This window comes from Puma concolor, chromosome A1 (assembly GCF_028749965.1).
Source record: "Puma concolor isolate L17-30 chromosome A1, mPumCon1.1.hap2, whole genome shotgun sequence".
Classification (NCBI taxonomy): Eukaryota; Metazoa; Chordata; class Mammalia; order Carnivora; family Felidae; genus Puma; species Puma concolor.
The window spans coordinates 212215606-212240092 of NC_141667.1; the positions used below are offsets into that span (position 1 = coordinate 212215606).

General features: G+C 42.5%; 1 long non-coding RNA gene across 1 annotated transcript in view; it reads right to left on the reverse strand.

Moving 5' to 3' along the window:
* Positions 1–2579: 2579 nt before the first annotated feature.
* Positions 2580–24487, reverse strand: part of LOC147584737 (uncharacterized) — a 34576-nt gene continuing 12668 nt past the window's right edge. The window contains exons 5-6 of the long non-coding RNA XR_015255940.1: positions 4695–4775; positions 2580–2622 (exon numbers count right to left, since the gene is read on the reverse strand). This is a non-coding gene — a long non-coding RNA (uncharacterized LOC147584737). The remainder of the gene's footprint in view (positions 2623–4694; positions 4776–24487) is intronic.

A 24487-nucleotide genomic window follows, 5' to 3' on the forward strand; every position in this document is an offset into this window, starting at 1 on the left:
TATGATGATGGCTTAAAGGAATTAAATTTGGAACCTAAATATCCTGGCATTTGACTATCAAAAGACAAAAGCCCTAAAGAACTTAGAGGCATAATACTTATGACTTAGGCAAAAAATTCAGAAAAAAGGCAAGATAGGAGTGAATTTTCCAGTCTAAGAGGATACTAAAAACAATGTTTTAAAAAATTTTTGCGGAAGAGAAGACAGAGTCTTCTGAAACTTCACTGCTGGAATCCAGGCAGTGTAGATCAGAGGTGTTGATGGGTATCTCAGTAAATGCCAAAAGGATTGATGAAGAGGATCAAGGATGGGGATAATCAGACGTCTCTTGCCCGCATTGGTTAATGACGATCTGGGACCAGATGGGGCCCACAACAATCCGTAAGTTCTAAGGGCAACTTAATATCAACCATGAGGAGAAGGAAAGAGTGGAAAAAAAAAATAGGATTCACCTGAGACTGATCATGTTAAATATTCTGCCATCAGTAGCGGGGAATGATTGAAATACTGTGTAAATTTACTTACTAGAATATTAAGTGACATTATTTATACATTAAAGTTATAGCTTAAGGAATTTGTACATTCTTCACCATTTTGATATTCACCTTCCCTGATAAAATTGTAACCTCCAGGAGGGGGAGAACATAAATGGCCCAGAGTACACACTCGATGAATATGTTTTAATGAGTAAATAAATGAATAAAGAATTCGAAACAGCTCTGTTGTGGAAATCAGAGGCCATGAATCATCTCACCTCTGTTTCCAACAAGCCAGGTGGCCTTTAATAGGTCCCTAACTCTCTTGGGGCCCAAGGGTTCTGAGCTATAAAATTAGATGATCTCCAAGTATACCTCCAACTCTCCTATCCCACTGGACCGTAAGCTACTACACAATAGGAATCAAGATCCAATCATTTTGTGAGCCCCAGGACCTAGGATAGGGCCTGGTAAATAGCAGGCACTCGATAAATATTTGTTGAAAAATGAGATGAACATTACACTAGGTTTCAAACCCTAATCAGGACAATGTGTAATTTGGTTGCCTTTTCAAGTACATAAATGTTAAATGAAAACTAAAGAGAAATAACAAACCGAGAATGTCATAATGTCATTTTCACGGTACAGCAACATTTCCTAACTGCCCAGCATTTAAGGAGTAATGGTTTCATTGCCCGGGAGTCTGACACGGTGATTTGCTCTGACTTGCATCCCTCTTATTCTGACTGACAGCCTCTCTGAGCTGTCTTTTGGTGGGCAGCGGTTGCCCCTGGTGCATTTTTGATCAAAAGTACATACATCCTGTCATCTTTTATAATCCTCAGAACTTGAAGATTGTCTTTCACTTAAGTTTTCTGAGCTGAAATTAGGTTTGAATAATAATCAGGATTGTGGATCTTCCAAAGCAAAGGTACTTTATGAGAAAATGCTATCTTACGATTCTTCCAGGCATAGAATTTCAGAGTTGAAAGATTTTCCCATCCCAGGATTTTATCTTATTAATATTCTCCTTTGCAATTCAACTACCAAGAACTGGAAAAATCTCTGATTGTCCTCCAGCAATGGCATTAAAGGCTCCTCATAACATACAGCACCAGAATTGTGCCATAATTTAGTGAAATTGAACACTGCTCTGTGACTGCTAATTTTCCATCGAGATGATTCTGTCTCTAAGCAAGAAGAGAGAAGATGAAAACTTGATAGGAAAAAAAAATCCCTTTTTCTAATTACTGTGAAGATTTTCAGACGCTTTAGGGTAAACACACCATTTTACCTTTGCCCTTATTTTTACCACAAGGTTCTGCTAAAAATCCTTTTGGCTAAAATGTCAAAACTGAGTTTCTCTTTTAATCTTCCACTTGGAAAACCCAGTTATAATTGTATAGTGATGATGCGCTCTGTTCTAGGAGACTGCTGTATCAGCGTATTCATTTTTAACCTTTATTTTCAATTATTTGCAGTTTGGGATTTAGTTCCCAAAGTCAATTTGGGAGACTTCTTCTCTTTTAATAAAGGAAGCTAATTTACCCATTCTGCAGTTGCCAAACAATCACATTGAAAAATATGAGCATATGCATGTTCATAGACTCATTCCAGAGACTCTGAGTCTAGAAGTATGCTTTTTAAACTTTCCTAATATGTTAATCATTAACGTAAGGTATTATTTTGCCATTTTCTATTAATTTCAACAGAATCTCCCCGTGCCTTTGCAGTGGGATTAATACAATTGGACTACAGATCTTCTGGATGAAGTGGGTTTTTTTAAATAGTCTTGTAATAATAATAATATCTTTCTTAAAGAAGGCACCCATTAGTGCCATTGAAGTCAGTGTGTAGTTGTTTCCTTGCCAATATTGGTAATTCAAGAAATTTTAACACCTGTTAGAACATAAAGTCACATCTCTACTGTGGCAAGCCTTACTCATAAGATTATCATGTTGGGAGAAAGTGGACCGTGCCCGATGGGATGTGATTTGAGAGTCTCCTTCCTCCTTCACGTCTACCCCACTATGCAGTATGAAGTACACATACTACTCATCCTTTTGACTTAATGAGATCTCTTTTAGAATGCAAACACGTTACCTGAGGATCACGATATACTGTCACGTCACGGCGTGTGGAACACCTAGGAATTAATTTCAGAAATTAATGAGTTAGGTATGGAAGGTTTGGGCTTTGAATATATATATATATATATATATATATATATATATATAGCCATATATATGTATCATATATATGTATATATTTTATATTTTTAGCAACCCTCTCCAATAGTATTTTATACATGCCATTATCACAATTTTTTTTTTTTTAGCATTTGTTTACCTTTAGGTAATTATCTTTGCCTAGGCTCCCTAGAGATGAGTCTGAGGCAAAGATGAGAGGCCAACGTTTTGCAGAGGTGCAATTCCAGGGAAGCGACCATGAGGGAGAAGGGGAGAGAGGAAGGGAAGGAGGACAGGCATAAACAAAGTGGTGGGTTACTGAGCTGGCCACATCTTCCTGGAAAACATAGTCAGCTATTCAGTCACATGACTCTCCACCCCTCCTAGTCAGCTGTGTGGAACCACTATACCTGGAACAGTCCACGTGGACAGGAAAGGAGGATATATCAGCCAGGATCCTCCAACTCTTGTCTACCATTGCTCAAAGGTCACCCCCCCAATGTGTCACCTCCCCACTCACTTCTGAGTTATGACATCCAGTCCCTCCGGGAAGCCGCTGGAGAAGCCCAGCCCAGAGCCAATGATGCACGGCTACCTCTGAGCCCAGAAGTGCCAGGGAAGTCACAGGCCTTGTGTGTTTGGTCAGGTCAGATCTGAGCCGAGAAGCCCGAAGGCCCCCACTCCGGTGGACAAAATGAAACCCATGCTGAGCCCAGGTGGTGACGGTAGCATTCAGACTATGGCAGTGTTGGCCAGGCCGTCCACTGAGCAACCATCTAAGGCCAAGAGGGCAGGTGGGGCTGAGTAAATCTGGAAAAGTACATAAAATGGTCTGGAACTAAAATTACTGCTCTATTTTTCTCAGACAGTGTGCTCCTTGATGGCAGACATCCTATCTCACCATCCCAGCATCCTTGTATCCCCAGAATTAAGGCCCAGACACACCATAACAGACTGGAGTAAGCCCTGTTAACGTACATTTTTTTGTAAATGCTCATCTTACCTGGTCATCCTGGGCACTAGAACACTTATGATAATTGTCAGATGGGTTCACCCATGACAAATGTTTACGTGTGGCACTTTTGGGAAGGGATTCTTTGATTTGGGCCATTATTTTACAAACAGCCAAAAAAGACAAAATGAGAATAAACACACTCCCAGGGTACTATGGTAATGAAGAAGATAGGCTTCGGAATCTAACAGACCTAGTGACATGTTTGTATAACCTCACTGGATCTTGGTTTTCTTTTCTGAAAAATGGAGAGCATGATATCCGTCTCACCGCCCCGTTGGGGAAGCGTGTGGGATTGTGCCATGTCAACTTGGTTAAGCTGGGAACCGTGATGACAACTGTTTCCCAGAGGGCTCAAGGTTAGGATTGGCCAAAAGAGAAACCTGCCCAAAATTTGGGAGATGGAAGTGAAGCAGGAGAGAGGGGAAGGGCAGGAGACCTTTCCCTGCAGTCAGACATGGTGACGGTGACACAGCAGTAAGGATCCCAGCCGGTGCTGACTTCCCTCTGCTCCACACCTAGCTTGTCCCCCGGACGGCGGCTTCTGCTCATCAACAGCAGCCACAAGCCCACCCCAGATGCTTGGCTGCAAACCACAGAGGCAGGTGCCACACAGAGGCTGTAGCTCCCCTCGGTCCTCTCCAAGTAATCCTCCCCTTGCAATCCACATTCAGCGACTGGACGTGCTTAGTTTCCCAGATCTCACTGCGAGCTCCGAACTGCCTCTCTGGGCCACTGCTTCAGGACAACCGGTAAATGACACCGCCAACCCTCCAGCTCCCTCTCCCAGGCTTTCACTTCCCCACCTTGCACAGGTATGTAATAAACCTGCTTTCCAGGGAGAACCCAATTTGCAGCTTTTGCTGATATCTGTGGTCCGAATACTCCCACTTTTCAAGCCATCGATATGAAGTCATTGAACATGGAGTTGGGAAGAAAGGCGCACAAGTGCTCTCAGGAGCTCATGAGCCAGCCCCAGCTCGACCCCGAACAAGCCCCTCATCCCATGACACTCACATGGTTGCTCTCTTTCCTTGACTGAACTCGGACTCATACAGCCAGATTACAGGGTGATGGGCATTGCACTCAATACAGCACCTGGCACACAGGAAATGCTCAATAAGTTAAAGTTAGTGGGTTATAGGAACCAACCCTCATGTTGTCTTTGGCTCCAAACCAGCTAAAGGAAGGTATGTACCTGCAACCTACAAAAAAAAAAAAAAAAAGTCCAGAGATAAAAGGATTTTCCAACTAACGCAAGAACAATTTTTACATAGATTAACAAAATGCTGCTTGCATCTATTTACAAATTAAGTAAGCAAATTCCATTTCCTACAAAACAAATATGAATTAAGGAAATAATAGAATATTTTGCACGTGCAGCAGTGGGGAAGGTTGCACTCCATGAATATTAAGCAGCAATTTTGTAGTTAACATTAAATGACCATCTCAGGGAGAAATTTATAGTTACTGAATCTGAGGCAGAAGCTTCCAGCTCCTTTCCAATAAACTTATTAGCAGACAAAGCCTGCGTGCATAAACTTAAATTTCAATACTGCCCTTCCCCTCCTAGTCTGTTCTCTTACCTGCGTTCTTCGCTAGCTCTGTAGTTGTGGTCACAGAACGTAAATATCCTTATCTCATCCGTGAAGCACTTTCAAAATTCAAAGCATTTGACATGTAGGATTCTTTTCTTCCTGGGCTTATCAAACAGCATGATGACTGATAGTTGCTCTTAATTTTAACCAAGGGTTTCAAGTTTATAATATTTGCTTCCCCAGCTGAGAATGACTAAATCAATGCTTACTTTGAAGTTGATTGTATATGGATTATCAAACCGTTATAAAGGCATGAAAACACACAGCAAACTACTCGTTCTCCCTCACCTCAGAATCGGCAAAACTTTTAGCCAAATATTGCTAAGAGAAACGTCCCTCTGGATTCAGGGCACATGCTCTTTTTCCTCTGCCCTGGAGCTACATTATTTGCACCAAATTCTTCATCTTCACAAAAATTCTACATCTGAAACCCCTGTGCTCTGCAAAGGACGCTTCACTGTATCACGGCTTTCTTTCAAATAACAGAGAACTTTCAGTTTCTCGGTCCACAATTGTTCAAAATTTATTGTTAAGTCATCAAGCTTATTTCTGAGGAGATTTGGGTTCCTCTAAAGTGCACTCTCTACAAACAGTGGCTGCCTCTAATAGTTACCCAGAGGTGACTTTTTGTTCTTTGTTCTGATCTCTCTTTCTGTCTCTTTGAACTGCACTATAGCCATGGGAAGGATTTTATAAATCCTGGCTTGGATGGGACCAGGTAGAGAAAGAAAACAACCTTTGGGTTAACTATCACCTGGACAAAACATCCCTTCTTGTACAGAATTCACTACTTCTGTATTCTTTCTTCAATAAATCTATCCAAATGAAGAAGGGAAAGTCGTTGCAGACAAAAAAAAAAAAAAAAAAAATGGCAGATGCAAAAGTGTAGGGATAAGAGAAAATATACTGCAGTTCAGTATCAGGAAATTTCCCAAAGATGGAAAGGTAGCTGTAGATTTCACAACTCCACAAAACATGGCTCCGTTTTCTGCTCTAGACCTTGGATGGGTGGACTGTCCATTGTCATCCCGGATTAAGGAAAGGTTGAGGGGGAGGAATGTGGCCAAGGGCTCCGGAGACTTCTTTGTACGTTGCACTGTGCATATGCAAAAGAATGAGGCAAGATGGCTGCTTACACTGCACTGTTTAAATAGCTCTTGTATATCAAGCTAAGGCTTTGGACTTGGTCAGGCAGGAAATGGGAGTCCATTGTATTATTTTTAGCATGGGAGTGACGAACAAATTTGAGAGCTAGACTAGAGGGAGGCAAGATCCACTGGGAACCACTGCCACAACCCATGCCAAAAGTGTCAAAAGCTTGGGGGTGCTTGGGTGGCTCAGTTGAGTGTCCGACTTCGACCCAGGTCACGATCTCGCGGTTCCGGGGTTCGAGCCCCGCCTGGGGCTCTGTGCTGACAGCTCGGAGCCTGCAGCCTGCTTCTCTGATTCTGTGTCTCCCTCTCTCTCTGCCCCTCCCCTGCTCACACTGTCTCTCAAAAATAAATAAATGCAAAAAAAAAAATTGTTTTTTAAAGTGTCAGAAGCTTGAACTAAGGCAGTGACTGGGGCGAGGGTGGGCCGGAGACAAAGGAAGGGCTTAATAAGAAACTGAACGTTCCCTGTAAGTCGTGGGGGGGGGGGGGGGGGGGCTTAAATCCTCAAGGGTGACACTGAGGATCTGGCTTCGGAAAAGGGTAGGTTTCTGCTTCAAGGAGAGAGTAGAGAAGGGGGTGATGTGGGGAGGAGGGTGGAAGAGCAGGAGCTGAGCTTTGGATTTCCTAGGGTGCAGGTGGATGAACCTCCCAGACTGATCACGGGAGGGCGGGGTGCCTAGGCCTACACCATTGCCCCCCATCCCCCCCCCCAGGGGCCTCCCTTTCTGTCTGCCCGCGCGCCTCCCAAGCCTCCAGGAAGGACACCAGTATTTCTGCCCGCCCGCCCCCCCCCCCCCCACCGCCTCGCCCTTTCTTATCCTCACACTTCCCACTCCTCGACGGATCTGCTGGATCAAGGACTCTGCCTGTCTCCAGGGCGGAAACAACTCCCAGAGCTCCATCAACGGTTCAGAGGTGGGACTTCCCTCCTGCGGGGCAGAACCTTACCTCTGACTCGCAACTCAGGAGCAGCGGCCCTCATAGCCCTCCCAGGCCCTGCAGCTCCAGACAACCAGAGCGGAATATCCCGGCCCAAGCGGTTGCAGCTGTTTCTCTTCCTTTAGCCTTCATCCCTAGTCTCCGGAGCCAGAAACCTGGCTTGTGGTCCTCGCTGCTGCTTCTCCTCGTGCCCCAGCCTCAGCCCGGTCCCTCCCCTGTAGCTCCTGTGCTTTCCACCAGCCTCCCCCCCACCGGCCCGGGGCCCTCTGCTTCTCATCTGGCCCCCTTCCCAAATCTTCTCCTGCTAGGTTGCCAGAAGGCGGTCTCAAATGCAAATCTGATCATGTGCCTTAAACTACTTTTACAAATCGGAGCACCTGGGTGCCTCAGTCGGTTGAGCCAGGGATTCTTGATCTTGGCTCAGATGATGATCTCCCGGTTGCTGGGCTCCAAGCCCCTCATCTGGCTCTGAGCAGATGCCAGGAGCCTGCTTGGGATTCTGTGTCTCCTTCTCTCTGCCCCTCACCTGCTTGTGCACTCCCCCAACCCCCTCTCCAAATAAATAAACTGAAAAAAAAAAAAAATACTTTTACAAATCTACATTCCCCCTGAGGACAAAGCACAGACTTCCAGGTGAGTCACAGAAGCCTTTGACATTTGGGTTTTACCCATCTCTCTGCCGTCATTTCTTAACCCTCCCCTCGCACACTGCTGTGGCTGCTTTGCTGCTTTTCCCTTTTGAGCTTTGTGCCCTACCCTGACCATGTCTACCCAGCGATTTTTTTTTCCTCCATAATTCATCTGGGGGACCTTTCCTGTCTCCTCGCAGAACTAAGCGCTCCCTTATTTACCTCCTGCAGCCCATTGGCAGATTCATTCGTGTATATATCTTGTCCCCCTCCCAGACCATAATCCATTTCAGGGTAAGGACCGTCATCTTCTCCCCAACCTTTGGCATGGTGTCTGGAACACAGTGGCCCTTTAGTAAATGTCCATTGCATCAGCAAGTGAACAGATAACAGGAATACAAAGATTCACTCCTATGCTCCTCCTGGAAACTGCCTGGTATTTCTTACTCTCTCTTCTAATGACACAGCATTTACTTTAATTCTGAGCTTCCTGACAGCCAATGCATAAAGAGAAACAATAAAGGATATGGCGTTTGTTGTCTGAAAAAAAGCAAAACTTTCACTTCTGCAGTAGAGACAAACTTTTTCCTGGTAATAAATTTTCAAAGGAATTCATCACATGAGTTCTTGCGCAAGGAACATTGAACAACATAATGGGCAGTATCTTTAAGCAGTTTTTACAGAAGCTTCAGAAATATTCTTCACTTCACTGTTTCCAGTATTAAATGCTTTAAAAAAAAAAAAAGATAAAGACCTAGCACTAAAACATGATTCATGAAAGAACTTCCACTGGGAAAGGGTAAACTAATGAGCACCACATTTAGAGCTTTCTGGTGATCAAGGATATAGCTTTAGCCCACATAGGAGACTGTACATCTATAAACTCTATTTCTCAAATATCAGTTGTCTCAGCGAGGCTTTGACAGGAGCTAAATAACAGCCCCAAATTGGCTTCTCTGAGAGCCTAGAAAACTCCCACTCATTCAAGGGTAGCTATTTGTAGCATGTAAACTCTTGCCAGACTGAGAGAAGAATCTGGCCCAGTGAATAAAAATACAGAAAATAAATGCTTGGAAACTTGTAGGAGGAGAAGAGGCTCTGGGTGATTGTCCAACCACAGCATTTAGTTTTCCTGCGCTTCATAGAGGCACTCAAAACAGTTACCGGTGTGTCGGCTTATCACTGGTTCCTAAGCTCTGTAAGATGGTAAGTAAACTACCTTTCTGTGTCTCCTGTCACAAAGCACTAGTCACCCTTCCCGCCCCCGCCCTCCGCCAGCCCCGCCCACCTCTACCTACAAAGACAAATAGGAAGTCATCGGTAATTAAAGCTCTAGTAATGGGACTGGGCAGGAGGGCGAGGGGTGGAAATTGTCAAAGGTAGAGTAAGGTGCAGAAACAGGTTAACAGTTCTTCAGGACGTTAAACACAGAGGTGCCTGGGTGGCTCAGTAGGTTGAGCTTCAGACTCTTGATTTTGGCTTAGGTCATGATCAGGTCATGATCGCAGCGTCGTGGGATCGAGCCCCTTGTTGGGCTCCGCACTGGGTGTAGAACCTGCTTGAGATTCTCTCTCCCCCCCTTCTCCCCCACTCGCACTCTCTCTCTCTCAAATAAAAAGATAATAATAAAATTAGAAAAAACCCAGAATGTTAAACAAAAAAACAGCTCATTTCAGCCCAAAAAAAGACTTTCGCAAAGACAAAAAAAAAAAGCAAAAAAAAAATGTTGTGACAATTATTTTCACATCTAAATTTGCTAAATATTGAGACCTCTGGTATAAAGAAAATGAAAGAACGCTAACTTCTAAAATAAGCTGCTAAAAAAATATCAGCAAAACCATTTTCTAGAGCAAAGTAAGTGGATGTTGCTTCAGCATATTGATTGATACATAATCCAAACATATTGACTTATGTGTAATTAACAAAAGAGTTTAATTAATCTGCTGATTGAAAATGTCATCAATCTTATTCAAGTGAGTTTTAATTCAAAGATAATATCATCATGAGTATTATGCTCAAGTAATTTTATTTAATTAATCATAAAAACTTGTCCTCACGTATGGCTTTAGCCTCAATAAATCATAAAATAGCTGACAAATTTTCTTTCTAGGAGAAAATTAAAGATATCAATTTGAGGCACTTTATTTTATATTATTGCTTGATGTGTTCTGAAATGAAAATGATATGTTTCAAAAGATATCTTCTTTCCTTTTCTCTCTACTTACGTAATCACACAGGATGACAATTCTTTTGTCAGCATTCCTGTATCCGTGAATAAAATAAATTTCTCTAAATTATTTTAAAGGAAAGGCTGTGTTTTCTCAGGCTTGAGAAATATCTGAGCTTGTTTTTCTAAAACCTTGGCAGAAAAAACAAGGACCAACTACTGAATAATCATTCAAATGACAAGTCTTCATTAGGTTGAATTACTGAAATGAAACTATTTCAGTAATTGTTATTCCTCCCTCATCCTATATAGCAAGCTAAAATGAACAAAATACACTTTGGGTCTAGAAAGCAGATCCCCCAAAGCCAATTAATGCTCCCAAGCTAGTAGGATACTAATTAGCAATTATTTCTGCCCAGTGATGCCCAGGCATCCTGGGTTGCTAAATTTTCCCCGTGTCCTAAACCACCAGAGAACACTCATTGAATAGTGATAGTTCTTTCTAGGGTGGCTTACAGAATGCGTCTGTACCATACTAAATGCCCTCCTTCCTCATCCCTGAGAAAGATCACTTGGTGCGGACAAGGAGAAGCTACAACAGGTATGGGCTTTAGAGGCAGAGATTTAACAGAAGTAACTAAGTTGTAACTGAACAGCCTACGAAGGGTGACAAGCAACGAGAAGGAAAGATAGGTGGAAAGGAGATGTGGTTTAGAAAGACATGGAGGAGGAGGTGTGGGGAAGAAACAAGGAGAGAGAATGCCTTCTCCTCTCCACCAGTGTGAATCAAACTGCAGTTCATACAGTGGGACCTAATTAAACCAAAACTCGCTCTCCAGGAAACCCCAAATCGCTTGGAGATCCTATTGTCTTTAGTGATCAAAATGCCAAGAGAGCATCAGTGGTGTGAAGAAAGGTAAATCCAATTTGGGGGGAATTCCAACACATTTTCAGGATGCTTGGATTGCTGCCATAACCCTCATTTCCTCCTCTAAGTACAATCTTCCGAGAATAAATGAATAAATCTAGCGATTTTTTTTTTCCTCTCATAAGGAAAAGCTTAAAATGTGAGGTGGGCTAAAAATGTTTTTAGCCCACCTCATGTAGTGTTCATAGGCTATAAAGCCCTTTAAAATTGATACATGAAAGTTCTAGGAGATTCACTGGTAAACAATGGTTCTCATGGCCAGCACATTTTTCTAGAGAAGATGACATGATTTTTACCTCTATTGAATTAAATCTAACAAATATTTATTGAGCACCCATTATATCCAAGGTAGTAGGCTGCGAGTAATAGAAAAGTCACATATAAAATAGTGCCAGCCTTCAAAATTTTTGTCACTGGAAGGATGAAAATGGAGAATAAAATAAGACAAGTACACACACTAACAAATGGCTGTAACAGAAGCAAAATAACGTAAGCGCCATAAAAAGATACAAACAAAATGAAATAAGGTGTCAAGGAAGGTGTCTTAGTCTGTTCCGTCTCCTATAACAAAGTACCATAGACTGGGTGGTTTATAAACAACAGACCTTTCTTTTCTCTCTGTTCTGGAGGCAGGCAGTCTGAGATCATGGTGCCGACATGGTCTGTTCTGGTGAGAGCCTTCTCCTTAGTCATAGACTGTCAACTGCTTCCTGGATGCTCACAAAGTGGGAGAGTGGAGAGGAAAAGAAAGCTCACTGGTGTCTCCTCTTATAAGGGCACTAATCCCCTTCAGGAGGGCTCCCACCCTCATGACCTCATCAAATCCTAATTACCTTCCAAAGGCCCCACCTCCTAATAGCATTATATTGAGGGATAGAGTTTCAGCATCTGAATTGGGGCAGTGGGGGGAACACATACATTCAGTCCACAGAGAAAGAGAGGATACCTAGTTTATTTGGGGGATTCATTCGCTCATTCAAAAGTCATGTCATGTGCTCTGCCTACAGCCTTTGTCCTGTGCCAGGATTGGGATGAAATGCAAAACAAACAAAAGGGGAAAATAGTAAAGTAACAGCCTGAACATTAGGTCTATTTTTCTTTTGGTGGTTGATTGGGTATCTTTGTCCACATGCTCACCCATACGTAAAAGTGTCAGACTTTACTTTTTGTACACAGAGGGTAAAAGATGTTGTTCCCTATTTTAATTTGCATTTTGCCAAATAACTAGTAAAATGGAAAGCTTTTCAAAATTCCTGTGTTTATTGTTCACTCACTTCTCTGCTGTGACCTGCTTTTCGTATCCTTTGACATTTTTTCCCTGTATTTTCTTTGTATTTTTCTTATTCATTCATAGGGATTTTTTATTTATTGTGGACACTGATCCTTTCCCGTGGGCACAAAAAAATGCCCTCTCCTGTCCATAGGTTGTTTTTAAATTTCAATTTATTGAGCATTTTGCCTTGTGGAGTCAAAATTATCTAGCTGTTCCATAATAGAATGTGCTTTTTGATCTTTAAAAAAAAATTCATTCTTTATCTCTAGTCCACATTTTTTTCAATTATTTTCTATGTTTTTTTTTTTAAACATGTTTTTCCTAGTAGTTTCTTTTTGCTTCCTAGAGTTTCATTTTCCACATTTTTGTCTGGAATTTGCTTGTGTATGGTGTGAAGTCATAATCTAATTCTCCTTTGCCTTCCTTGCCGAAAGTCAGCTGTCTCAACATTATGGAGTTTGTAGGGTATCTTTCCCCACTGGTGTTGATGTCCCTTCAATAAACCAAGCTCCACACCTAAGTTATTTTCTGGGGCCTCTCTGCCATTCCACTGATGTGTTTATAAAGTCCTCTGACGTTTTCTTTTTTTTTTTTTAATGTTTATTTATTTTGAGACAGAGAAAGACAGAGCGTGAATAGGGGAGGCGCAGAGAGAGAGGGAGATGCAGAATCTGAAACAGGTTCCAGGCTCTGGGCTGTCAGCACAGAGCCCGATGCGGGGCTCGAACCCACGGACCCTGAGATCATAACCTGGGCCGAAGTCAGCCGCTTAACCAACTGAGCCACCCAGGCGCCCCGCCTCTGACGTTTTCTATTTGCTGTGCTTTTACTTCATGCATTTTCTTGTCCTACTTTCTGTGGATTAATTACCTTTTCTTCATTTTCCTTATTTTCCTTTACCCACTTAGCATGATAGTCTATGTTTGTGCCTTTAGTAATTATGCCTAGATTTTTCATATGTATGTATAGTTAATATATAGGATATATTTATAAGATATATAAAGGTATAGGGGCGCCTGGGTGGTCAGTCGGTTAAGCGTCCAATTCTTGGTTTCAGCTCAGGTCATGGTCTCACAGTTCGTGGATTCAAGCCTCACATCAGGCTCCACACTGATGGTGCAGAGCCTGCTTGGGATTCTCTCTCTCTCCCTCTCTCTCTGCACCTACCCTGCTCGTGCTCTCGCTCTTTCTCTCTCAAAAAAAAAAAAAAAAAAAAAAAAAAAAAAAAAAACACTTAAAAAAAAGATATATAAAGTTATATATATAAATTTAAATTTTTCTATTAAAAGCTAAAGTTCATACACATATCTGTCTTCCTTCTAAACTAAACTAGAACCTTGTAGAATTGAACTCCCTTCAGAATCACTCCCCTGCTGTTGTGCTGTTTGTTTGTTTGATATTTCAGATCATTTTGTTTTCAGCGCATATGATGAACAATGCTGTCATTATTCTCATTGATTTTAATGTCAATTCTCATTTAGATTTACCACCACAATTTATTTGCTCCCTTTGCTACTTGCATTCCACATCTTCCTTCTGAATATATTTTTCTTCAAACTAAAGTATATCATTGAGTAATCTTTTTAGTGAGCGTAATCTATTCAAGTTACTGTTCGTGGAAACCTTTCTAAGTCCTAGTAGGCCTGAGATGTCTATTTCTTACTTGTACTCTTCTATTTAATTTTTTAAATAGGTAAAACAAGCACCTGACCCAAAACAAAACAAGAAGTATAAAATATCCTACTCATTATAAATGTTTAAATCCCCAATCATTTGCCATTAGGACTTTAAAAATTTATCCCGTTGCCTTATGATAACTATCACTGCTAAGAGCTAGGCTGCCCACCTTATTATTGTGAGATTATGGTCTACGTTTTTATTTTTTTCCTCCAGTGGCTTATAGGATTTCTCATTATGCTTGATATTCGGCGCTTGGACTGCTAAGAGCCTAGATGTGAAACTTATCCGTCTACATCTGTCTATCACTATTTTTTCTATTTCTTAGCCTCCCAGTTGGCTAATTTTATAGTCTTCTGCTCAGGCAGAGTGAGCTTGACCAGTTCCAAACCAGTGTTTAAGTGAGTTTATGGTCTCAGGGTTCTTGTTCCACCCTGGTTGCGTGTATGTGGGCCTGGGCTTGAATGTGACCCAATCCTGTTGTTGACCTGGTAAGATGGCTTCCACCCTCAGCCTGAGGCAGCAGCTGGTTTCAGGTGGCAGCCCTATGTAGTGGGCAGCCATTATTTCCCCCCTTACAAGTAAATGAAGCACTTTTCTAGCCCAAAGTCTCACCCAGGGGGCCCCCGGTGCCCCCAGCCCAACCCAGTGTTTGTGGACTTAACGTCATCCCAAGATGCTGTTCAAAACATAGCCACTCCGGCCTCTGTTGCCTCCAGGCCTCCCTGAGCAAGATGGCTTTGCTTCTGACTCACTGCTCCCAGTTCCCTTTCCATTTTCAGCATTAGAGGACCTGCTTGCTTTTAGTGTGCATTTTTAATTTTTAAACATTTTACCCGGGATTTTGATTAATTGAGATGGCGAAGCATATTTTATTGTGTTCAATCTATTCTCCTGTCCAGGACATTTCTTAGTACTTAACGTCACCAAGATTGGAAACCTGAGAATCACACAGGATTCCTCCCTCTCCCTCAGTCAGTCAGTTACAAATCCTTATTTATTCTCTTCCTAATGACCTCTCAATTTCATGTCTTCTTCTCTGGGTCACCTATTTACTGCCAAAGCCAGTTCCTTGGCTTAAGCTATTAGACTTCCTTACCTGGAAATTTTCTTCCTATAAAAAATCTCCTAATTGTTCTCAATCCCTTCCAATCCAACCTGTAAAATGGCACCAAATTAATATACATATTTAAAATATTTTATTTCTGATTATACTAGTATTATTATTCAATAAATGGCATTGGGACTTTTGTTAGCCTTTTTGAATCAAAAACTAACAAGAAACTTACATCTTATTAATATCATACCACGTGCAAAAATACTGTAGTATAGTCTGGAAACCTTAAAAGCACCAAAAGGAAAACATAATTCAGAAATTAGTCTAGTGTGGGAAAATCTCTATTTATCAAAATACATAAGCTTATTTAAAAAACTTATTAAAAACTTATTGCAATAACCCATGTGTGGAAAGAGTTGCAATGTGAAAATATTGCAAATGTGAAAGCCTAAGTCATTAAACAGAGGCATGGCATGGTTGTATCTGTTTTATAGCTAACAAATCTGAGTCACAGGCATGTGTATATGAACACGTATGTGGCATACGTGCATACATTTATGTATGCATGTATGCATGTACATATACACCAAATACATAGAAAGGTAACTGAGGGACAGAAAGAATAAACCACGACTTATTAGAAGAGAATATAAGTTGGTGGGGAAAGTGGTGAGAAAATCCAGGATTCCCTCTGTGTATGTATGAATGTTTTGAATCCTTTTGGTAAAAACACGTGCATGCAGCACAAAAACTAAAGCAGGCAGAGAATCTTGAAAATACTAACAAGGACAAAGAAGAAAATTCAAATCACATATAATGCCATCACTACATATGTACAGATCAATGGCTTCCCCTTCCCTACGAGATAAACTGCAAATGCCTCAGCAAGTAACATTCTTACCCCTGTCTCCTTCCTAGCTTCGCATGGTATTCTCCCCCAACTAGTAACCTAACATCTGACCAGGACTTGAAATTTTCTGAATACATCTGCTATTACTTCTGCCTGAAATATATTCTCCCACCCTCGGCTGGCAAACAGTTGTTGGTCGGTTCTGTATTCCCTTTTTCTGCCACATATGACAGTACTTCCGTGAATGCTTCTCCTCTGATAGTGTTAGTTTACCTCCTCTGCTAGACCAGTGGCATTTGAAGGAAGTGATTCATCAATGCCTTCCCCTACTCGCCTACCTGCCCAGTGACTGGTATAGGCACTGGCTCATGGTGGGGCACTCACCAGGTGATGAATGAGTGAGTGCTTAAAAGCAGGCATGCAAGCACAGGAGAAGCAATACAAGAATACAAGGATTACTGAGCGGCAGTGGAAACTCAGCTTGAAATGTATTACATTTTACTGCCCAGGATCCAAATCCATCATTTAACTCAGTTCCATCACTTCCTCAAGCCACACCCAACACCTGGAGAGCAGATGTGGAGCAAAGGGGAGAGAGCATCCGGCAGAGTTGCTCAGGGATGCAGCGATGAGGAAGGGGCTGGCATCATTCTGGAGTGGTGCGGAGCACGTGGTTAAGTGAGTGGTTGTGGCTCGGAAGGGAGCAAGAGCTGGAGTGACAGCCCTGGGGCTGAGGTGAAGGAATAGGTTGATGTAAATTGCAGGGTGGGGTTCAGGGCAAAGCATTCCAAAGCCTTCTTTCCCAAAGTAGTTCCAAAAGTATGTAAATAGGTATTGATGCACGGGGGAAAGTCTTACATGGCCAAGTGTTTGGGAAACACTGGATTTAGCAAAGGTAGAGACAATTCTTAGTAGCAGGATTTCTCAGAGACCTGACTTTCTTTAGTAAGCTGCTTTATGAAATGTCAAAAGCAGGGTGCTGTACCAATGTTTACCAAATGTATTTGACACAGTGTATCGGTTTGCTAGGGCAGTGGTAGCAAGAACCACAAACTGGCGGCTTCAACAACAGAAATTTGTCATCTCACCGTTTTGGAAGCTGGGAGTCTGAGATCAAAATCTCAGCAAGTTTGCTTCCTTCTGGAGGCTGTGAGGGAGAATCTGTTCCAAGTGTCTCTCCTAGCTTCTGGTGGCCTGCTGGCAATGTCTTGACTTCCCTGGGCTTATAGATTCTTCTGCTTTCACGCTCACGTGGCATCCTCCCAGTGTGGGTGGCTGTCTCTATATTTGCCTTTTCCATAAAGACACTAGTCACGTTGGATGAGGGCTCACCCTTCTACACAGTATGACCTCATCTTAACTTCACTGATTACATCTGCAACAACCCCATCTCCAAACAGTCACATTCTGGGGTACTGCAGGCTAAGATTTCAAGATACAAATTTTAGGGGGAAATGATTCAATCCATATTGCTGCTGGGTGAACTAGGGAGACCTCGGGTCCTGGGGCCTTGACTCAGCCAGATCTGAAGGAGTCACGGAAGATGATTGGTCTAGTCACAAGAATGAATTTAAGGACAGACACATAGCACAGAGGACAAGGAACACAAGCAGGAAAGTTTATTAAAAGCGAAAAGTACACTTTTGAGATATGAGAAGGGTTGAGCTCAAGACAGAGACAGAGACAGAGAGAGAGAGAGGGAGCTGTGTGCCCTGGGGCTTGGGCTTCTACCTTTTATTGACAGTTCTGAGGGGCAGAATATTTATTGTATTTATTGGGACAGAAAGGAGAATTCCCTAGCCTTTTCTTCTCAATTTGGTCAGGGGGTTCCTGTCATGGCATCTGCCATCTTGGGCCTGTCTGGTTAGATCTGGCTTCTTGTGGAGTGCTGTCAGGACCTGCCTCTGATCTTCCCGATAGCTGGCCAGAACTTCGTCCTTGCTGGCCTCCCGGTATCCTGTTAGAACCCAACTAACTGCCTACTCTAACATTAGCACACCTTTTGGCATATGATGTGTAGCAAAACCACTGTCTCCCTGAACTCAGTTTTGGTAAGATCTGCTACAATGGATTCTCTATCATTAGGTTCTTCCAAAAGACAGCTAAAGATAGGGGTCCTCATTCTCCGAGACCCTAGAATGCACCAGGCAATCCAAGAAAGGTCATGTTATGATGACATTTTACAAATGAAAAATGAGAAATTTACAAATGAAAAAACAGATTCTGATTACCAAAGACACTCATCCAACGTAACTGAGCCATGTTTCAAACCAAGGTCTGTCTCATTACCAAACCACTTCTCTCTCCACTCCAACTTGCTATTTCCCAAATGATATGGATATCATTAAAGCGAGATCCTTGCTGTGGAAATAATGGGGTTATTTCCCCACCCCTCACTAATGCCTAATCCATACTGAAAAGTGGTTGAGATTTGAAACAAAGCAAAGGCAGGGAGGCTTCTTTCCCATCATTGAAATAAATCTGTTTCATACATAGGAAGCACTCCTGGTTAAATGTTTACCTTTTGAACCCTACACTGAAGGAAATGGTTTCCTGAAGCTTTGGCTAATCTTTTAGCAAACTGTCAACCTAAAAACTTGGGTGCTTCTTGATGAGGATTTTAACTGCACTATTGATTATAGTGCAGCTAGAAACCATTTTCAGACTTATCTTCATATGATTTAATTGACATTGAGAGGTATTTTAATTGAAACGTTAGACTTCCTCAGTAGAACTACCCTTTGTTTCTAGCAAGGCAATCTAGCTTTTATGCTTTTAATCGCCATCTGTTGTTCAATAAATGTCAAATCGTTCCTAATGGTCTCTCTAAGCATAGGGTTGGGTTTTTTTTTTTTTTTTTAATTTGCTTTTGTACTCAGTGTTCGTTATGGGCAAATGAGTCCTTGCCGTAAAAGAGCGCCATTTCTCATGGTGCTTCAGTCCCGTTAGAAGGAAAAAGTGATTAGAAATAAAGAGACAAGAGAAATGCTTCTTTTCTTTTTTTTTTTTTTTTTTTAATTCTTCTCAGCAGTGGGGAGATTTAGAAAGTCTATAAAAATGTTTCCTTCAGCACTGCTGGTGATTCTACTCCCATTCAAAGCATAAAAGGAACAGACTTCTGAAAATCTTTGAGTTGCTTAAATTGTCTGAAATGATTAATATATTTAAAAAGATAGGTGAGGGAGAACATCCACTGGACTCAGCCAAATTTGAGCTGTACCAAGGAGATCTTGACTTCACAAGCCAACAGGGACTCTTTTTTTTTGTTTTTTTGTTTTGTTTTGTTTTGTTTTGTTTTAAACCTTGTGGGAATTTTGTAGAGATAAAGCAGAAGCAATGCAAGGACTCTATTACCCAGCACCCCACAATGGATTCTGAGCTGAACCAGCCTACTCTCCAGAGGTGGAGGAAGGGAATGGCCAGTGACTTCCAATGATGCTCAGCTATGACAGAGAAGGAAAGACCCTCCCTGGGGAGATGCAGAAAATTTTTGTTCTTCCTCATTAGCTTCCTAACACCCAACATCCTCCATGAAAGGTCACCTTCCAAAGTTAGGAAGCCAAATGACGCTGGCTCTTGGGAGCCCTGGAGAGTCCTGGAGATAAGGATTGTGTGGCTTCTGGGAAGGAGGGGCCTTTCATTGAGACTTGCATGCATTGGGTCCCAATCAGCTTGCAAACCAAGAAGTATGCTTGATTGCTTGGATCAGGGTTTGAAATATTTTCCAAGGGTTGGAAGAAGTATATTCTAAGAAGTAATTAGAATTGGTTGAAATACAGGGCTATAAATGGCGGACTGGCACAATTTTACAAGAAACAGATCATAACTCAACATTCTAATGACTTTTTCTTTGGAGAAGGTCAGCATAGCTATTAACAAGGGAAGTGAGCATGCAGAGTTCTCCATCCCAGACTATGAACTTTGAACAAAGTACCTCCATCAGGATTCTGACTCTAATTACCTGAGCCGTTGCCTTTGCTCAGGAACGAGGGCTGAGCGGGGGCTAAATGGGCAGTCAGGCTTCTGACTGCCCTTCTGTGCTTCTCTAGCTCTCTTCCCCAAAAGGGATAAGAATAAAGATGCTGACAAGTTCATTTTTTCAGGCACGATGGCCAAAAAGACCACAGATTATTACCAGTATTAAAGTCCTCCAAGTGGAATTCCAAGTGGAATTTCCCACACATTATAAAAAGGAGAGGAGGCTTAACAGCACTCTGTCTGTCACCCTGTCCTCTCCCCTGAGACACAGGCAAACATGCCGACATGGACCACGTGGCCATGGTGGCATTTAGAAGGGAAACCCATCTGCGGTGCTTCAGTTTGGAAACATAGCCTGGATAACTTCAAAATGAACTCACATGCCCTGAAGCTGCCATGTGTTACTTGTGTACACATCAACTATACCACTCATTAGGTTTAAACTAAGGTCAGGGAATGTGTCTATGTATTTTTGTTTCTCTGCTAGCCATCCTTCAGGACTCCAAACAGTGCCTGGGATCTCAACAAACATTTGTTAAGTTAAAAAATAAGAATGACAAACAGGGAGTTTTCAGAGGAACCTCAGACCAGCTTGGAGCTCCTTCCAAATGACTCTGGTCTTTCCCAGTGAGCCCAGAATTTGGAGAGTGTGAGATGGTACTCCATTTCTCCATCATTCCTTCCCTCTCTAAATACCCAACACCCATCTTATTCTTTTGTTCCTCTGGGGGTTTATCATCTACTTAGATGAACTTGACCCCAGGCCTTTCCTTCTGCAAGGTCAAGACCAAATTAATCACCAGAGTCAGTGTCAAAAAACTGTATGTCTAGCTGTAAGCTCTCCCCAGGTGGCCTCACCAAATTTAAATGTTTGGTCACCGGACTTCAGAATCAAAGTACTGTCTAGTCAAAATTGTGAGGAACAAGGGGCAAATAGGTCTTCAGACAATCAGACCTTCCTTGCAGATTATCATTCCTTCAATCATACTGATTCCTACGACGGCCTGTAGTTGTATGTTTTACGATTACCCAATGGATGATTATATATTTCCAAAATTTCCTTTGATTCTAACACTAACTTGTGTTAATTTTATGTTGAACTTAACTCTCGTTGCTCTCAACTTTTAAAAAATTGGAGAATTAATGGATGGCATCCTTTAACCCAGCTCCCTTATATCTGTGATACCCCCAGCCCTGGACTCCAGATCCCTGGGCCTACCCCTCTCTTTGCTTCAGCTACCCCAAAGTCTGTTTATTTTCTGACCCCTGTGTACTCCAGACTTGGTTCTGTGGGACCAAGGTAACAATATGTTGCCTTAATTACTCTTCAAAGATGTTTATTTTGAGAGGACACCAGAACTGTTTTTGCAGCCCTCCTGCTGTTAAGAATTCTAAAGGTTAAGGCCTCCAGTAAACTGTGATTAGAAAAAAATCAACGGAGTAACTGCATAATCACCGCTATATTTAGCAGGCTAGTGATTTCCAGAGAAACCTGGCATTTCTGCCCTGCAGCCTCCTCCAATCCCTCAGGAAGTCTTCTGGCCAGAATATGTGATGCTCTCCCAGCCCAGCACCTGGAGCAGAGCTACAGGCCCGAAGTAGCTTAAAATATCTTAGCATCTCATATAGTAACAGAGAATCCAACTCCAAAAGAAAAAGAAAGAAATGAAAATGGCTTACCATAAAATGGTTGGGTGAGGCAGTGCTGGTTCATAAAACAGAACTGTTATATAAAATTCCAATGAGCTTTTTTGTTCCTGTAGGTTCTTCTAAGGTATAGCCCCATTCTTTGTTTTTGTTTTTGTTTTTAGTAATCTTACTCCCAATGTGGGGCCAGAATTCATGACCCCAAGATCAGAGTCTCATGGTCTACTGACTGAGCCAGCCAGGAGCCCCAATAATCCCCTTTCTTAAATTGCTCAAGACCCTGTAGTGACTGGTCTGGTATAGTGGTAGTCAGGTGCTCATGTCTCCCACAGACTGTGGGCTTCCCTTTCTACGGTTTTACTGCTCTCCATGAAACTCTTTTCTCTTTCTTCTGATACTGCTCTCTGCTCTTCCTCCCCTCAAAAAAAAAAAAAAAAATGTTACTTGTCAGAAAGTCTGTCATGTATACCTTAGGATATACTGGATTCACTTTGGGGAAGAGAGGAATGATTATCTAAATAATAAAGGGTAACACTTACTGAGCACTTACCGCGTGCTAGGAACTGTTCTAGGTACATCATATATATTAATTTAGTTAAGTCTCACAACCACCTAATGAGATAGTTTGTTACTATTTAATCTTCATTTTACAGATGAGAAAATTAAGGCACAGAGAGGCTAAGAAACTTGTGTAGGCTCACACAGCTAGTAAGTAGAAGAGCTGGGCTTTGAACCCAGGCAGTCTGACTCCACAAGCCATGTTCCCAACCTCTAAACTGTTCCACTTTCCAAACATTCTTCGCCACCATCACCTCTCATTTTTTAAGTAAGATTGGAGCAGAATGAGTGTTAAATCTGGCCCCTTAGCACTGCCTTCTGATCCTTCCGGCATGCTAGCTACGCCTGTTTGTCACAGTGGATCACAGGCACCCAGAAGATGAGAAGAACGGAGGGCAGAAGAGAAACAAGCTGGTCTTCAGAGTTATAGAAGGGAACTGAGAGCTGCTCACTGGGCTTTCAAACCGCTTTTCTCTACCCCAGGGTGTCATCGCAGGAGACGAGGCGGGCTCCCGGGACCCCCAGCATCTGCCAGGGCAGCTCCACTTTCAGCCGCCTCACACACACAGGGGGTCTGGGATTTACACTGAACATAGAGATTCATGGTTCAAAAAGGTTTGGAAACCCCAGGGGATGGAGCAATCACCTAGGTGTCAGGTTCCTTAATTGCTAAGCCCTCCTCATGGCTGATTTACACAGCCCTGTACTCCCTGGAGAGGGAAGGCAGGAGGGTGGAGACCAGGGCACATGCTGCAGTCTGTCTGCCAGGAAAATCTCAGTGACTGTCAGATGTCCTCGCCTCAAGCAGGAAGAGCATTCCTAGGGGAGGCGGACAATTAGAGAAGACGGTGACTTTATCTCCAGCCCAGAAAGGCAAGCTTAAAAAAATGTTTAAGGGCAAATGGAAATAAGATGAATCTCTAAGAGCCCTGCAGCAAACACAAAGTATTTGGAAATCCATTTCTTCCCTCACCTTCAAAATCACTTAATTCAGTTACACAGTGTCCTCCTGTGGTCCTCACAAGTGTATTTCTCACTTGCCTGTCTATGCCCCATGTGATGCTTAAGAAGACGCACAAACAGTTGTGTATGCACACATACGCACACATGTGCACACACACACACACACACGCACGCACACACGTAGGAGATTTAAGCCAGGCCAGCTTCAGGCACCAGTTGCGTGATCTACCCTGGGTATATCTCTCACCGGGCCATCTGTAGATCAGAGAACCAACGTCCTGTTGCCAACCCATAACATAAATTTTATTCAGGGCACCCTCAGATTTACAGGCGCCAGGGAGGCCCCAGAGCACAGCGGCGGGGGGAATGCTGGAGTGGGAATGTCCATGTTGGGTCCCAGTTCTGTCACTTACAAACTGTGGGATTTCAAGAGACTTCCTAACGGTCTCTTGAAACAGTCTCTTGTCCCCCAGGTTTATCCTCTGCAAAATGGGACTAACAATAGCGCCTGTTGGTAGGATTGTTTGCTCTAAGCATAAAGTGCTTATAACAGCGCCTGGCACGTGGCAAGAGTTGAATAAGCATTAGCTATATAGAGCTACCAAAGCGCCTGGCAGCACCCTTGGCCCGTGCTAGGTCAGCCCAGTCCTAATTCCACTCCCACTCCAGCCCCAGTAAGAGTCCGGGGCTGCGTTCTGCAGAGTGCAGATGGCCACAGTTCAACAGGAAGATTAGCAGCTGTCTTTGTTGGAGACAAACAAGTTACAAGGTTCCTGGGGGAGGCTGGCACTTCGTTAGGCTTTCTTCATAGCGCAACTTAAAATTGAAAACGCTGCCTGAAGCATCCTGCGATCAGAACAAACATTCTTCATTCATTCACCACACATTTACTGAGCGCATCTTTAAAATAATAGCCAGCTACATATAGACACTCCCTGTATAAATGCTGTGTTAAGTGCTTTCTATCCACTCATAGCGATGCTATAAGGGAGGTACTATTATTCTTTCCATTTTGTATATGAGGCTCAGAGAGGTAAGGTAACTTGCCACCGGTCACACGGCATATGGCAGAACTAAGATTCCATCAGAGAAATGCAAATCAAAGCTACAATGACCTATCACCTCACACCTCTCAGAATGGCTAAAATCAAAAACGCTGGACATAACAGGTGTTGGTGAGGAAGTGGAGAAAAAGAAACACTCATGCTCTGTGTGGGAATGCAAACTGGTGCAGTCACTCTGGAAAACAGCATGGAGCTTCCTCAAAAAGTTAAAAATAGAACCCTACAATCTAGGAATCGCACTCCTGGCTGTTTACTCCAAAGATACAAAAACACTAATTCAAAGGAATGCGTGCACCCCTATGTTTACTACAGAATATTATTTTCAATA